Source organism: Ischnura elegans, chromosome 1, assembly GCF_921293095.1.
Source record: "Ischnura elegans chromosome 1, ioIscEleg1.1, whole genome shotgun sequence".
NCBI classification, from domain to species: domain Eukaryota; kingdom Metazoa; phylum Arthropoda; class Insecta; order Odonata; family Coenagrionidae; genus Ischnura; species Ischnura elegans.
In genome coordinates, this window is record NC_060246.1 from 44138503 (window position 1) to 44153216 (window position 14714).

The following is a 14714-nucleotide window of genomic DNA, read 5'->3' on the forward strand; positions in this document are numbered from 1 at the left end:
TTTAGACCAACATGAGTACATGAAATATGATTTGATGCTTTTCCGGCGAATAATGTGGGTAAATTCTTCTCGGGGTTCCCACCGGGTTAATTTATCCATGTTAGCCGAGTCGGGGTTTTAAACGCTGGCTAATATTGATAAATTTACCCGGTGGGAACCCAGAGAAGAGCTTATCAGCATTAGTATATTTGCATTTTTTTTAATCCTATTAGAGTTCTTTTACCTTTTGGATTGATTTTGAGAACTGAATCATTTGCAAGCATTTTTTCATTCGTGCCGATCCTTGCAACATAACTTCAGCCTTTAACTTCTTTTTCTTACCTTTTTCATTACAATTCCAATGTTTATCAGGCATGCTCAGGCCATGTGTTGGCATATGCCGCTAAAATTTAAATCATCATCATTTTATGTCATTTACATTTTATTCAACTTTATTTTGTCGTTTTAGGTAAGGCCAAAAACTCTTAACATATTAACCCTATTGTTGAAAGTTTGGTGTTTTTATCTATTGATGCATATTTATCATAGAAATAGGCAATAAATTGCGACTGCCATTTAATACTTTTCAGGTGATTTTAAAGTAGATATTTCATTGATTGCAGTCTTTAAGGTATGGATTTGGTATCAACAGTTTCATCGGAGTCTATCCATCTCATACGTATGATATTATGAATTTTTTTTTAATATCGCTTGCACACAGTTCCATACCTTAACTGTACCTTTCTTACACTGATATGCTCCTCTTTATTTATGACATACATATTATAGTTAGAATCTGAGATCATGTTCTTATCTTGTATTTTGTACTACTTGCATAATGCCTCTATACTTTTCTTGAATCGTGGTATATTACGCTATCAACAACATGGCGAAAGGTTTTTGGAAAAGTTTTATATTAACTTTCATTCTCAATAGCTCGGCCCATGTCCAAGAAATTGTTCGGGTTGCTGTGACATAAATTCCCGAAAACTACAGAGCCAAACTACAAGAAATCATGCCATTCTAATTTTGGTTGGAAATAATCATAGTGGATAAAAAATATTGTGCTTCGGCCATGCAAATCTCATAAATCAGTCAGCTATTCGTTCTGAAAATCGATTTTTCCATAGTTATTTTGTGATATATATGCCAGAAAGGCTATTTATCGCGTACGTGATGACATCTTGACGACACACGGTAAGAGAGGGGTAACAAAATTGAATATTCTACCAAGTTCTTTGATACAACCACGAGATTACGAAGTTATCCGCTCAATCTAACCTTTAATGGCATTTAGTACGCCTGGGGAAACATAAGTTTATGGACATACAACTACTCCATAAATTTTGGTTTCATTTCGAAATTCTACTAAATATTCCACATATAATGTGCTTAGTAAAAGTTAAAATGGGATAGTAATGAGTTCCTTAGTTCATGAATTTAATTTCATCTCTGGTTGCTATGAGTGCTGTATCTTATTTGAGTTCAATTTGCATATTCGACTTCCAACTTGAACGTGATAAAATATGAAGCCATATAGACTGAAAGACACACAGAACATTACAGTTGAGATAAAAAGCACTGCAATATTGTATCAGAACTAATTTTTTTCCTACGCTTAATGCCATAAAAGTTTGACTGGTGGAAAATATCGTAAACGAAACGAAGTAATGTAAGAGCTTAAATAGTATCTACTCTGCTGGTACTTACAAAATTTGAAATTATTATGTAACTCTAGTATCTGAGCTTATACTTACAAGTCATATTACCTCACATGCACAGATCTACTCAAAAACTAAAGCATTGTATACATGTGTTTTAGGCACCACGATGGATTACCTATATTCGTTCAAAGAACTCATGCACCCTTGTTTTACTGTAATTGTCTTGCTGAGAAATTGGAAAAACAACTAAGTATGCCAATATTCACCTTTTTTGCTGCCTGCCCAACTAATGAGTGTGCTGAACGTATAAAAATATTCCTTATTAATCCCAAAGAATGCCACGTGTGAGGAAACATCATTTTCTCTACATTCAGGTAGTAATCTCCAACTCACATACGTTTTAAGTTACATGAACTACCACTCTCCATAATGATAAATATATATATATTATATATTTGAAATAAATAGTTGGATTTTTTATTTAATGGCCTTCAATATTTTTCGCTCGGTGAATTGGCTAAATTCAAAGTAAAATTCAACCCTCAAAATTATCATAAGGAATGGGTTGCAAGAAATAAATAACACAAATATAGAAACACACGTCTATAGACTCCGGTTTAATTAATATTAATCAATCAGACAATATTCCTATTCACACATATATAGAGCTATTTACAAATGAAATTTACACGTAAAGATTATCGTTACAAAAATGGAGAAGAATAAAATATTAAACAACATTTGTCTATGTCTGTTAGTTCATGCGTATTTATATATACCGAGACGGGAAAAGATTTTACACAACAACATAATAATATTCAATGATAATAGTAATGATTTTGATGGAGCAATATATAAAAGTAGCTGTGAATTCCCTCGTGGCAATAGTTCACATTTAAACGCCAAGGTAACAGGAAATACGTATCTCCAAGACTAAGCATATGTTTTATATCAATGTATATTTTATGCCACAATTTATGCCTTTCATAATTGGTATTCTTTAAAATTTCTAATGAAAACTTTTGTTGATAAATAAGGAATAATTTTATTCATCAGGCTTGGAAATTACGTTGAATTGTTAAGTAAATGATAATTTGTAATGACTTGTTTTTCTGGTTCTCGTTTGATATTTTATTTGGATTAGAATCCACTCAAATCACTCCGTCATTTTGTGATTGTGGAGACATTAAAAAATTTCCAGAAGATGTCTCGGGCACCGCCACGCCACGATCGTGTGCAGAAACATTTCCTGTTACAATGGCGTGGGAACACGCCCTAGTTAGAGATGTGGGAGGAAGGTTATAAATTTCATTTATTCTACACAACCCAGTCAACAGATAACAAATCTATTCAGAGGCAATCACAGAAAAAGGTAATAGTGAACAAGTACCACTACCATCTTTACTGAAAAACAAAAGCCAATCATTTGGCAATCATTTTGCATGAGAAGCAATGCTTTCTCAAGCAAGTATTCCATTCGCGAGCTTCATATTCGCATATTCACACATTTATATATATGACATTTTTCTCTTTGATAAATACTATTTTCTTCAATTTTACCATATTTTTGTAACGTTGAACCTGTGTGAAACGCTTTCAACGGTCTTCATTAGTTTTTTATTTAATATATAGATATATTTTCAGGTCAAGCTGAGCAGTCTTATGGTTTCATCGTCTCCGTACATCTAAAAGGAATGGTGATATTTTTTACTAATATTTATGTATAATGTGTGGCTTTTTAATTCATACCAAGATGTTCAATCACCTCGTTGGAGTGTGGTGATAAGTTTCACAGTCCACTGAAGGAAGGACAAGAACGTATTTTTACATCATTTTCTCTAATATTTACAAGAGATTTTTTCAGCCCAATCAGTGTGATTGGACAAATAACTGCAATTGCATTATTTATATTCTTTATTCATATATATTCATTTATGTATACTTTAATTATTTGTTGCACTTGCCCCGAAGTTTTTCACCGCATCAAGCACGAAATACAATGCCATGCGAGTTCAACCACTGTCCATACTTCATGCTTTTATATCTACAGTACACTTCTCTCACACAACGCCCGAAAGCCACCAATGGAGGCGTTTCGAACGCATCTCTCAAGTCACTTGAGATTCCACTCGGAGAATAATGCCCTCACTATTGGTCTTATATTTACAGCATTACGTATGCAGTAATGCGTCACGTTCAATAATGGGTCCGCATGTCTTTGTCGCCCCACGAAATTTCTGTCTTAAAAATATTACAAGCTTTCTTCAGAGACATCCAAAAGCCAGCTCAGAGCACTTCTGTTTCCCGCATCACCTTGTGCTTTCATGATTTGAAGTGGCAGGTGAAAAAAAAGAGCTTCGCTGCATGTATCCCGCTGTTCAGCAAAGAAATAGCAGAGCTTAACTTCAGCGGGACATTCCGGAGCTCCGGAGGGAAAAGAAAACCTGATTCACTTCATATGGTACCTATTTACAAAAAAAGCTACTTGCATTGCAGAGAGAGATATATAAGATAATTTTATGCATATATGAATAACATTTTTTTTCAAGTCCTCGAATTTTCACACAACCACATAGTTTTGGATTGTTCGCTCGTAGGGGAAAAAAAAACATTTTCTCTCAATATTTTTCACCTTGACAGCGCATTTGACGAGAAAATGACAGGAAAAAAAGTGCGAATGAAATATTCGTGCATTTTTCCCGCCGAGATGTGTGTCTCTTTCCACAAAATGAGTTCGAAGCGGTTGGATAACTCGTGATCTCCCACTAATAGGAGGCGAAGGGGACCTGCAGGGTTTTTCATCCTTGCTCGTACGAGGAAGATGACCGGGAGGGAACTTAATAGGGAGGGACGGTGCGTGAGATGCGGAGGGCCGGGGGTGACCACGGGGAAGAGCGGCCGTCGCCCGACCCGCGCCCGCGGTTGCCTCTGGGGAGCGAAATGAGAGGCGCCCAGAGTGGAAGAGAGGCAATATGAGCAATGAAGACCACCCGCCGGGACTCGCCATCCACGGGCACCTCCTCGCCGCTGCAAAGCACCACCGATGGCAGACCACCCGCGAGAGGCGGAGGGGTCAAACCGCCGTCCGTTGATGAGGCCGTTTTTCTCTTTCCCTTCCAACGACTGCGACTTCCACCCCACATTTTCCCCCTTCCTCATTCCTATCCCTCCTCCTCCACCTCTTCCATTCGATTGTGAGCAGTCGGTCCGGTTCGATGCGACGTCGTGCCGGCCAAGTCAACGGAGAACAATCTCCCCTCTCCCACTCCTCTCCGAACATCCTCCTCGAAATCCCTGTCACGATCGGGAGGAATGGCGACCGGGGACGGTGGGCGCCCTCTCTTCGCGGGTAGAGGCGGCGGTGTTGCCCGGGTGACACAACCCAGCGGGGTCGGTCCTCCGAGCATCCTCCTTGCACTCCGTCCGCCCTCCTCCTCAGCGTCGGCCTTCCACCGCCTCACCAGCTTCCACCGGCCAGACTCTGCCGCCGCATCTGGGATCCACTGGGGAGAGCGGGAGGAGGAGCTGTCCGGTGAGGCGCCCGCTGAGTGATCGGCAGTTGTTTCCAGGCGTGGGAGAAAAGATTGGTTTTGATTGCGCGGCTTGCCTCCAACGAAGCCCTTTGTCCGGTCCCGTCCGCTCCCAATCCATCTCCTCGCCGGCTGCTCCTGCGAATTATGCAAAAGGAGACTGTGATAAAGGGGCGAATCGGAGTAAGGTGGCGTGAAAAAAATTGTTTGGTGCTTTAAATGGGGAGCGTTTTGACATTATTGGAGGGCGATTGAGTCCCGAGCTGTACGAACCCCAATGAATTTATGACGAGAGCGTGAGGAAAAATGGCCCGCTCGTCGTCACGTAAAAATTAGACGTCAATACCTCAGTGCATAATTGGATTTGGTATCAAATCAACTTGTGCGTCACGCTCCCTTAACGAGAGAGCTCTATAATTTTACAATAGGTGTAAAAAGTAATAAAGGAACTCGATTTAAAAATGGGTCAATAAAATTCGATGATTTTTTTCTCCTTGACAGAAACATTTTAACTTCACGGTTTCAAGACAACGGTGGTCGTTAAGATATCGATCACTCTGGCCGTAGCTACTTTATTAATACGATAAAACAATTCCCCTCGATTACAGCTCTGAGCGTGCACGCTATTGAAGAAATTGCGAATAAATATAATCTTACACTCGTATATTTAAAGGCAGCTGGCAATCGCCCAGCGTTTATCTCCCTCCACGAAACCCAATAAATAACAATTCCCTACAGCTGTTTTGCGTGCTAATATTGGAGAGTTACGGTCATTTTTTCAGCCATAGAATTAAGCGACAAAAAACTCCATATTCTAGTTAGTGTTTCTTTACTAAACGATTAATCAATGCAGTTTTCTTATGCAAAATTGCATTTCGCACTGGCTGCGGTAAATCATTATCTTTTATGAAAAATCACGATATCACGTTTCTTAGAAAGAAGGCTTCAATTCAATTTATTTTTCGAATCATCGTACTGGCAAGAAATGTCATATTGACTTAGTTACCTTCTGGATTTTCGAAATGGACGATCTTCCTGGTGACAGAAAATACTGTCATAGAAAAGAATGATAGTGATGATAACGGAAGAGATAGATAAACTAGTTGAATAACTTATTTGAATGTCATTGCAATGTATCAAAATAATAGGTACTTCTTGTGAGACTTAATTAGACTTTATTGCGTTACTAGAGCTGGCGAAAACCTGTCAATATTTCCATTACGTGTATTGTGTTAAGAAATGATGCTAACAAAAATAGTGTATCAGCGTGTACGATTGAGAATTTCATGAGTGAAATCTTTCAAAGGTGAGCCTTTAGCACTGAGCAACTTCCGTTAAATTGCTCGTCCTAGCACAGCTCATAAATTTTTATTGAAATTTCGTCGTATCATATTTAGTCAGGCATGCATCATCATAAGTTTTATTCAAGGGTGCTTTTTCAACTCTGAGATGGTCAACCTCTATGCAAAAGAACAGACATCTATTCCCTAAATCTCGCCTGAATAACAGCACCTTAATTTGCTTGATTCTCTTCGAGTCACTACGAGCAAGTGTGCTAGGCAGTGGGCTCAAAGGCCAAAGGATATAATAAACGTTTCCCACTCAAAGCGAACCTATGGTAGTACCTTTTATCAATAAACTCCAACTCTCATTCCCACAAATCATTTCCAGTCTTTTTTTCACATGTCATATTCGGCGCATACCGAAATACTTCGCGTGTGGAATACTCAGAATCCATATCTGTGCTTCATAAATCCTGTCGCTCTGCCTGCCCGCCATATGCGTTCCCTATTTCTCTCGCGCTGTCCCCCTGACCGTCCGATCCCCTCCTCAGCATCCCTCCGAATTCCTCCACGTCCCTCTTTGCTCCTTGGGGATTGTCAGGGACAAAATTGATCTCTGCCCCGTTCTCCGTCTCCTTCCCTTTGTCTCCCGGCCGCCTTCCCTGCCACGCATACCTCCTCTGCGAGGCCTCCTCCTTACTCACTCCCCGCACGACCCACCTTCAATCACTTCCAGCACCAATTGGAATATCATAATCTCCGCTTCAAATATATTATTTCGATCTCAGACTTATCTCCCGTCCGGGGGTCGGTATAATCGGCATGCAAAATGTTCACGAGGGCGACGACTCTCCAGCCGCACATTCCCGAGCGACCTCCTCTCTCCTCGCGTCTCCCATGCTGCCTTTCCTGCACCGAATAAATCTCCTTCGCTCACACGACGCAGCAAGAGAAGTAGGTATATTTAGAGCGAATAGGGATTGGCTGGCCTGTAGCGAGAAGTCTTAACTAAAATTCAATCGCATCACTTTTGCAGTCCATTTATATTTCAATGATAAAAATTTTAAAAAGTTCACACTAACGGCTCAGAATGCAGGTTGCACAACTATTTTGAGGAAAAATAGAATTATGAAAGAAGTAGCTAATACGGAATGATATTTTTTCAAAACCCATATTTTTTCCTATTCCTCTTTTTTACTAAATAATTGAAAATAGAATTATAATTGAGGACAGCCTAGAATCTCGGGGAGTCCTTTAAATGATTGCAATAGGCAATTGCAAAGTATTTTAATGAATTTCATGAAGGAGTTCCACCATGTTACGCTACCCACCATCGAATTTATTTCAATATTATTTTTTTAAGTGCAGCTATCGTATCGAAGTTGTATCGAATGTAATTTTATTCAACCAAAATTTTCTGAACCCAACCACTCGTCAGTTTCCAAAAGACTTAATTCAATAGGTAGCTTTTTGATAATTAAGGAATGCTGACTGCTAGTGAGGCAAAAAAATGCTCCACCTATGATAGGGTTCGCCTATGTCCCTCCGTCCACTGTCCCGAGAGGTGCCTGTCCGCTCCTCCAGCGACCTCTGCCGCATCTTCGCCACCTCCCACCTCTCTCTCTCTCTCCTCTTGGAACCCTCCTCCTCCCTCCGAGAAGGAAAACCTTCCGTTCTCCAGAGGAGCAAGTTACTCGCTCATGCAGCGATTGAAATCTCCAGTCATTTGTCAACGTCAGCGCGCCGGGAGAGGTCCTCCGCGAGAGAGAACCACGGTGGAAAGGGTTGCTGTTGGGCAAAAGGGGTGGACGGGGAGGGGAGGGTCAGGCGCCAGGGGGGCGGGGAGTGTGGAGGGGGGGGCGCTGCTGTCGTTGAATGTTGTGCGAGCGGCAGAGAGAGGGAGAGAGTGGGAGACGATATTACGGTCAGATGGCGCCGTGAGTCGCCTTCAAAAACAAAACACTGTCCTCCCCACCCTCTCGAAGCCTTCGAATCCCTCTCGAACGCGTCTCTCCCAGTCCGTAGACACGCGCTCTGGTGCGAAGGATGGAGACAACGCCCAGACCTGCCCTCATTCGAGCATATTAAAAACGTGCGCGCCAAGTTAAAACTTATCGGGTGCTCCTTATTCAGATTATACATACATATGTGTCCTGGCTGGGCGCATGCTTTCGCTTCATCCCGCCTCGTCTAATCCAATTGTCGTGCTTTCTCTTTTTCTGGTCCACACGGAGGAGCGTGGAATTTTTATGCCTGATGAATGATCCTCATCGTGAGTGATAGATGCCCTAATGTCAGAACTTCAATTGTTAACGACCAAAATTTGTCAAGCACTCCAATTGCATCTGAGTTTTCTCTTTGCCAAAGGCAGTGCGATCATGTAGCTAACTTTGTTATTTGCTTATCATAAGCTCTGAGATCCATTAATTTTAATTCTCAAACAAATCAGAGCCAGCTAATGAAACTGTATAGTACCTGTCCACGTAAAATGGTTATAAAATATTCCATACTTTGTCGGAATGTGATTTTAATGCCGAAAGCGCTCAATTTTTATCATTTTATTACGCTCTCAATACATGGTAATGTACGATTTTCCAAATTAAATAATATGAAAACTCGCCGCTGCCACTTCTTCGTGTCATATGAATAATTAATCTATGACGACTTAACTGAGAAAACGGGAGTGTGTGGCAAAAATTTATAATCATATTCACAAATATTCTTTATAGTATCCTCCGTACTTCTTTTGGAAAGAATTCTTTACCTCTGTTAAACCTGTTACCACTTGGTGAAATTCCTCGGCGAAAGTGCAGACTCACGCGCGGAAAACACTGTATAATAGGTACCGTATTCTGTTTTGTCTCACTAGGGCCCAAGGTATCTCAACATGCCTGTGCAGATGAATGAGTTGACTTAGGAAATTCCAAGAGGGACTCAAGGAAAAAGAAAGACTTGTGGGGACAAACCTTCGAGCTGGGACAAAAGAAGGGACAAATTACCACATCGATTTGCAAAAACAGCACCCCCCCCAGTTTAAAAATCCTCACGGCGCACTATTCCAACCGTTGCAAGCACCAGCCAACCACTCTCTACCCTTTTCCCCCAACGCTTATTTGTCGCCACGAGGCGCGACGACCCACCCACCTCTCAAAAAGACCCTTCGGGGAAAAAAGGAGTACCTAAACGGACCTTCGTCGGAGATAGCGGAGTCTAATTTGGCTCCGGGACCATCGGGTCGTATTATCATTGTTTCCCCGGCAAAGGTCGTTAGCTACGGCCGGGAGGGGATGAGTGCCTCGCCTCGCCTCGCCGGAATTTCTGTTTATTTATGAGTCACTAGCCCCAGCCTTTTGGCTGTCTCCAGTGGGTTTCTTCAGGGTTCACGTCTACTGTTTATATTTTCATTGATATTTCAGTGTTTCTACTTATTTTTGTTCATGGGGAGGGGATGTGGTCAGGGATTAGGGCAAAGAGAGGCGTGCGATGTCTAAAGTGAAGATCTGGGGTATATTCCCAGAGATCAATTATTTTTTCGTTTCCTGTGCGTATGAGAGACCTTTTGAATATGGGAAGGTTTGCTTTCAATTCAGTTAATAGCGGAGTTATTTTGAGGTCTTTCCTCAGATCTTTGTTTCGTATGTACCATGGGGCACCCACGATCTTCCGTAGTAGTACATTTTCTGTTTTTTGTAGTCTTGATAGGTGGGTTTTTGAAGCCATTAGCCAGACTGGGGAAGCATAAGATAGGAGTGGTTTTAGCATGGTTTTGTACAGAAGGCATTTAGTTTTTAGCGATAATTTCGACCTTTTCTGGAGCAGTGGCCCAAGCGCTGCTGCAGCGGCTTTGGTTTTTCCGATGGTGTTGTTGATGTGGTGGTTCCAGATCAGCTTTCTGTCGAGGGTTACACCTAGGAATTTAGATGTTTCTTGCCGTCTGATTTCTTTGGTCCCGTAATATATGGGATTTCCAGTGCCCGCTTTTGGGCGCCTGCTAAAGGTCATGTGAATACATTTGGTAGGATTAGCCGTCAGCTTCCACGAGTCTGCCCAGTCTTCGTATTCGTCTATTTGTCTTTGAAGCAAGTCAGATGTTGTTCTCGGGTTTGAACCTTGAGCTATGAAGGTGGTGTCGTCTGCGTAAAGAAAAGCCTCGTTGCCGGGAATTAAGGGAAGGTCATTTACATACATGTTGAATAGGGTGGGGGATAGGATGGCGCCTTGCGGGACGCCGGAGGTAATAGGAAGGGTAATAGAAGAGGCTGTATTGAATTTAACGTAGAAGGTTCTGTCTGTGGTGAAGGATTTGATTATTTTTTGCAGGTACATTGGGATGGGGAAGGATGAGATTTTTAAGATGAGGCCCAAGGTCCAAACCCGGTCGAACGCAGCTTCTAGATCAAGAAAGACTGCCTGAGTGATGAGTCGGGCGTTGAAACCATTTGCAATTTTCTCAGTTAGTCGCAGGATCTGGTGTGTTGTGGATGTTTTTGGTTGGAAGCCTGTTTGCTCTGGCCTGATGCTATGTTCTAGGGATAGGTGGTGTTTGAGGCGGTTGTGGATTAGAGTTTCAAACAGTTTGGAAAGAGTGCAGAGGAGAGAAATAGGTCTGTAGGAGGAAGGATTCGTTGCAGGTTTTTGAGGTTTGGGCAGCATGATAACTTTAGCGCGCTTCCATGCTGTTGGGAAATAGGAGATGTGAAAAAGGAAGTTGTAGAATGTGGCAAGAAAGGAAAAGGCAGAGGCTGGAAGGTTTTTTAGTAGCTTATTCGATATAGCATCAGGGCCAGGCGCAGATTTCCTTTTGAGTCCTTTGACTACTTCGATGATCTCGTGGTCGCAGGTGAGAGCTGGCTGGTCGTTTGGACAGTAGCTTAGGCTCATCCAATGTGCTTCTGCTTCTTCTTCAAGCTCGGATTCTAGGGTGTTTGTGAATCGCGCCTCGAGCATGTCCGAGAAGAGATTTGCTTTTTCGTAGTCGGTTGAGGCAGTTGTGTCTCCGGATTTAAGAGGTGGAGTCTGGTTGAGGGGGTTTTTTAAGGCTCTGGCCATCTTCCAGATTGAGTTGTCCTCCGTGGAAAGGGAGGCGACTTTTTTATCCCAACGGTTTTGGCGGTGGTTTTTCAGGAGGCGATTGACTTTGTTTCGCTGTATCTTGAAGTGGTCGTGGTTTTCCTTTGTTCTGATTGCTTGCCACAGTTTCCTGGCTTTGTTTCTGTTTTTAATGGCTTGGAGGATTTCTAGTGGAAGAGCATCCGGATTTTTGTCTTCTGGGATGGAAAATTTGGAAGCGTCGGCGCAGTCGCGGATTGTTGCCGTGAGCTGTTCAACGCAGGCGTCGGCATCAGTGCGGGTGGAGAGCGGAAGTTTTTCGAGCTTGTAGATATTATCAGCAACCAGACGGTTGAATTTATTAAGGTTGATGCCAGTTCTCGGGATTGGAATACGGGCGGATGCGGAGCAGTTTATACAGTAGAGGAGTGGAAGGTGATCGGAGGCAGATGAGTCCAGAGTGATGGGGTTTTCTATTGCAGGGAGGTTGGTTGTGAGGGCTAGGTCGAGGATGTCAGCGGTGCCATGGACGGAATAGTGGGTGAAGGTAGATGGGGTGAGAACTTTGGCATTTCTTTCTTCGGCAATGAAATGAATTTTTCTACCAGCGGCGTTGGTGGTTGAAGCTCCCCAGCTGGTATGCTTCGCGTTTAAGTCGCCACCGGCGAAGGTTCTTCCTGTTAATGTTTCTGTTATAAATTTGAGGTCATTCATATTGATCTTTTTGGGGGGATAGTAGAAGCTCCAAAAGTTTATGCTACCAATGTTGGTTCCGACGGTTACGCCGACTGCTTCCAAGGATTCCAATTCTGGGAATGGAATTTGGCTGAAGATAAGGCAGGTTTTGATTAAAATTAATACGCCACCGCCTTGTTTTTCTTCGCGGTCGCGACGAAGTTGGTGATACCCGGGGGTGTAGATTCTTTTCTTGTTATTTAGCCATGTTTCTTGGATGATTGCAATATCAATTACATGTTCATGTAGAATGTTCATAAGTTCCTCTGTTTTTGATCCAATTCCATTCATATTCCATTGCAGTGCTCTTAGTTGAATGGCCTTGCGTTTATCCATCATTGATGAATAACAGCGCTGCCTGGATGATTTCTTCGAGTAGTATGTCTGTCTTGGATTTTTCCGATGGAGTTATTAATTTTTTGACAAGGTTAGTTAGCCAGGAGAACAGTTTCGATTTGATAGAAGGAGTGAAGAAGGAGGCAATTGTTTCTTGAAGAGAAGGTTGAGAGGTCGGTTGTGGTGGAGCAGGGGGTTGTGGTTGTGGCTGAATGGGAGCAGGAGCAGGTGACGGAAGAGAAGGGAAGGTTGTTGTGGAGTTGACGTCAGGCGTTTCTGGGGTAGAGGATTGCTTTTTGGCTGATTGCAGTCTTTCGGCATACGACTTGTACGCTGGACATTGCCGGTAATTTGCAGGATGCTCCCCTCCGCAGTTGGCACATTTAGCCGGTTCCGGTTTTGCGACTGTACATTCTCTGTGGGAATGTGGGCCGCCACAGCGTACGCATCTAGTTTGAAGGCCGCAGGAATTAGCTGTGTGCCCAATTCGCTGGCATTTCTTGCACTGGGGCGGTCCTGGTGATGATTTGTAATCTTCTATAGTTACCGAAAGGCCACAGAGATAAGAGACGTTTTTTATGCGTTCTACGTCGTTTGGGTGGATTAGTTTAATCTGAAACAGCGGAAGGTTCCGTGGTGGGTATTGTTGCTGTCGGTAAGCAGGATCGTCGGTTGGAGTGGCTTCCAGTTCTTTCTGTTGTTTTTGAGTGGGCCGGGTGGTTTTTAGCTGGCGGATTTCCTGAACTTGGATGTTCCTTTCTGATAGGGAATCTTTGATTTCGCTGATTTGCGTGTCTATGCGGAGTCCGCGAATGACCAGGAATGTTTTTTTGTCTTCCGGTAGTTGGTAGGTAAAATACGCCCATTGTTTTTCAGTAAAAAGGCGCACGAGAGCGCGGAAGTCCGTTGATGAAGATGTTTGTATCTTTACCGAGGAGCCGGTGGAGTGGCACACTGGTGGGTATGCGCAGGCGGCTTTAATGGCTCGGTATTTGTCGGACCAGCCCGTGGGTTCCTTCAAAAAGATGGGCGGGACTGATGATTTCTTTTGTGGGATTGTTTTCTGAAGTCTTGGTTGCGCGGGTGGCGTTGATTCTTTTGCAGGGGCTGCAGTATCGTCTGCTGACAGAGGTGCGAACTGGTTCTGTAGCAAAATGGGAGCCGGAGACGGTGGCGAAGGCGTGTTTCTAACCCGCCTACGCTTAGACGGAGTTGTAAAAGGCCCTAAAGGGGGCCGTTCAGGATCTGAGGTAAATTCAGGCATTGCCTCTGCAGGTAGGTTGAGAAAATTGCGAAAACGGGGATCGTGGGTAAGTTTTTCAGGAACTGTTATGGTTATAAGCTTTCTATGTGGTGCAGAAGTGGCTGAAGATGGTGGTGCGGGAGGTGAAATGTTAGTTGAGGTTTGTGGAGTAGGGCTTGATTGGCGGCTTTTTCCGTTTTCTAGTTGGTTCGTATGAGGCTTTTGCGCTGCTTCTGAGAATAAGTAGTCAACCTCTTCATCAGTATACGTCATGTCTTCATCTTCTCTGCTGACGGATTCTTCATTTCCATCGTTGGCGGCAGAGGCCGCCATGGAGTCCATGGCGGCCAATTTCAAGTGGTGGAGGGCAGGGAGGGCAGTTTGGGGTCCCTAAGAAGTGGACCCGGCCGCTTTCTCCGGGGGTGCTATGGGCGATGCTAACGGCCCAGAAGCCCGGGTACTAACGGCCGAGAAGACCAAGGGAAATGTCGCTTGTAAAGTATGGCGCCACCCGAAGGTGAGAACCGCAGTGACTACGCCTGATGGTAGGTACAGACGCAGCCAACCGCAGCCCCTCGGGCGCCCTCTTTGCGACTAGGGAATGGCGTTTTCTTCTTGTTTGTTGAAAAAGGTCCTCTTAATGGCCTCGGAGGCCTGCGTCCGTGAGGGCGCTCGACTTCCCTTGGTGTCTGGAAGGTTTTGGCGTAGAATGTGGAAAATTTTTGACGTCTTCAAAAATGGTCCTTTTAAGGACCTACTGCCGATGGCAGTATGGGAATAGCGCTTTCTTCTTGCCGCAATCGGCGTTCTCTTGCTGCGGAGCGATGGCAGGAGATGATGGCGTGTCAAGGCTCGATGAAAGGCGTGTGACCAGTACTACCAGCGTAAATCAGTT

The 14714-nt window shown here is 43.4% G+C and overlaps 1 protein-coding gene across 1 annotated transcript in view; it reads right to left on the reverse strand.

Annotated features, from left to right (window-relative positions):
• Positions 1 to 2231: 2231 nt before the first annotated feature.
• The window catches only part of LOC124165099 (homeobox protein caupolican-like), a 211862-nt gene continuing 199379 nt past the window's right edge, over positions 2232 to 14714 (reverse strand). Inside the window, exon 9 of the mRNA XM_046542745.1 lies at positions 2232 to 5311. The gene's annotated coding sequence lies outside the window, so the exon portion shown is untranslated. The remainder of the gene's footprint in view (positions 5312 to 14714) is intronic.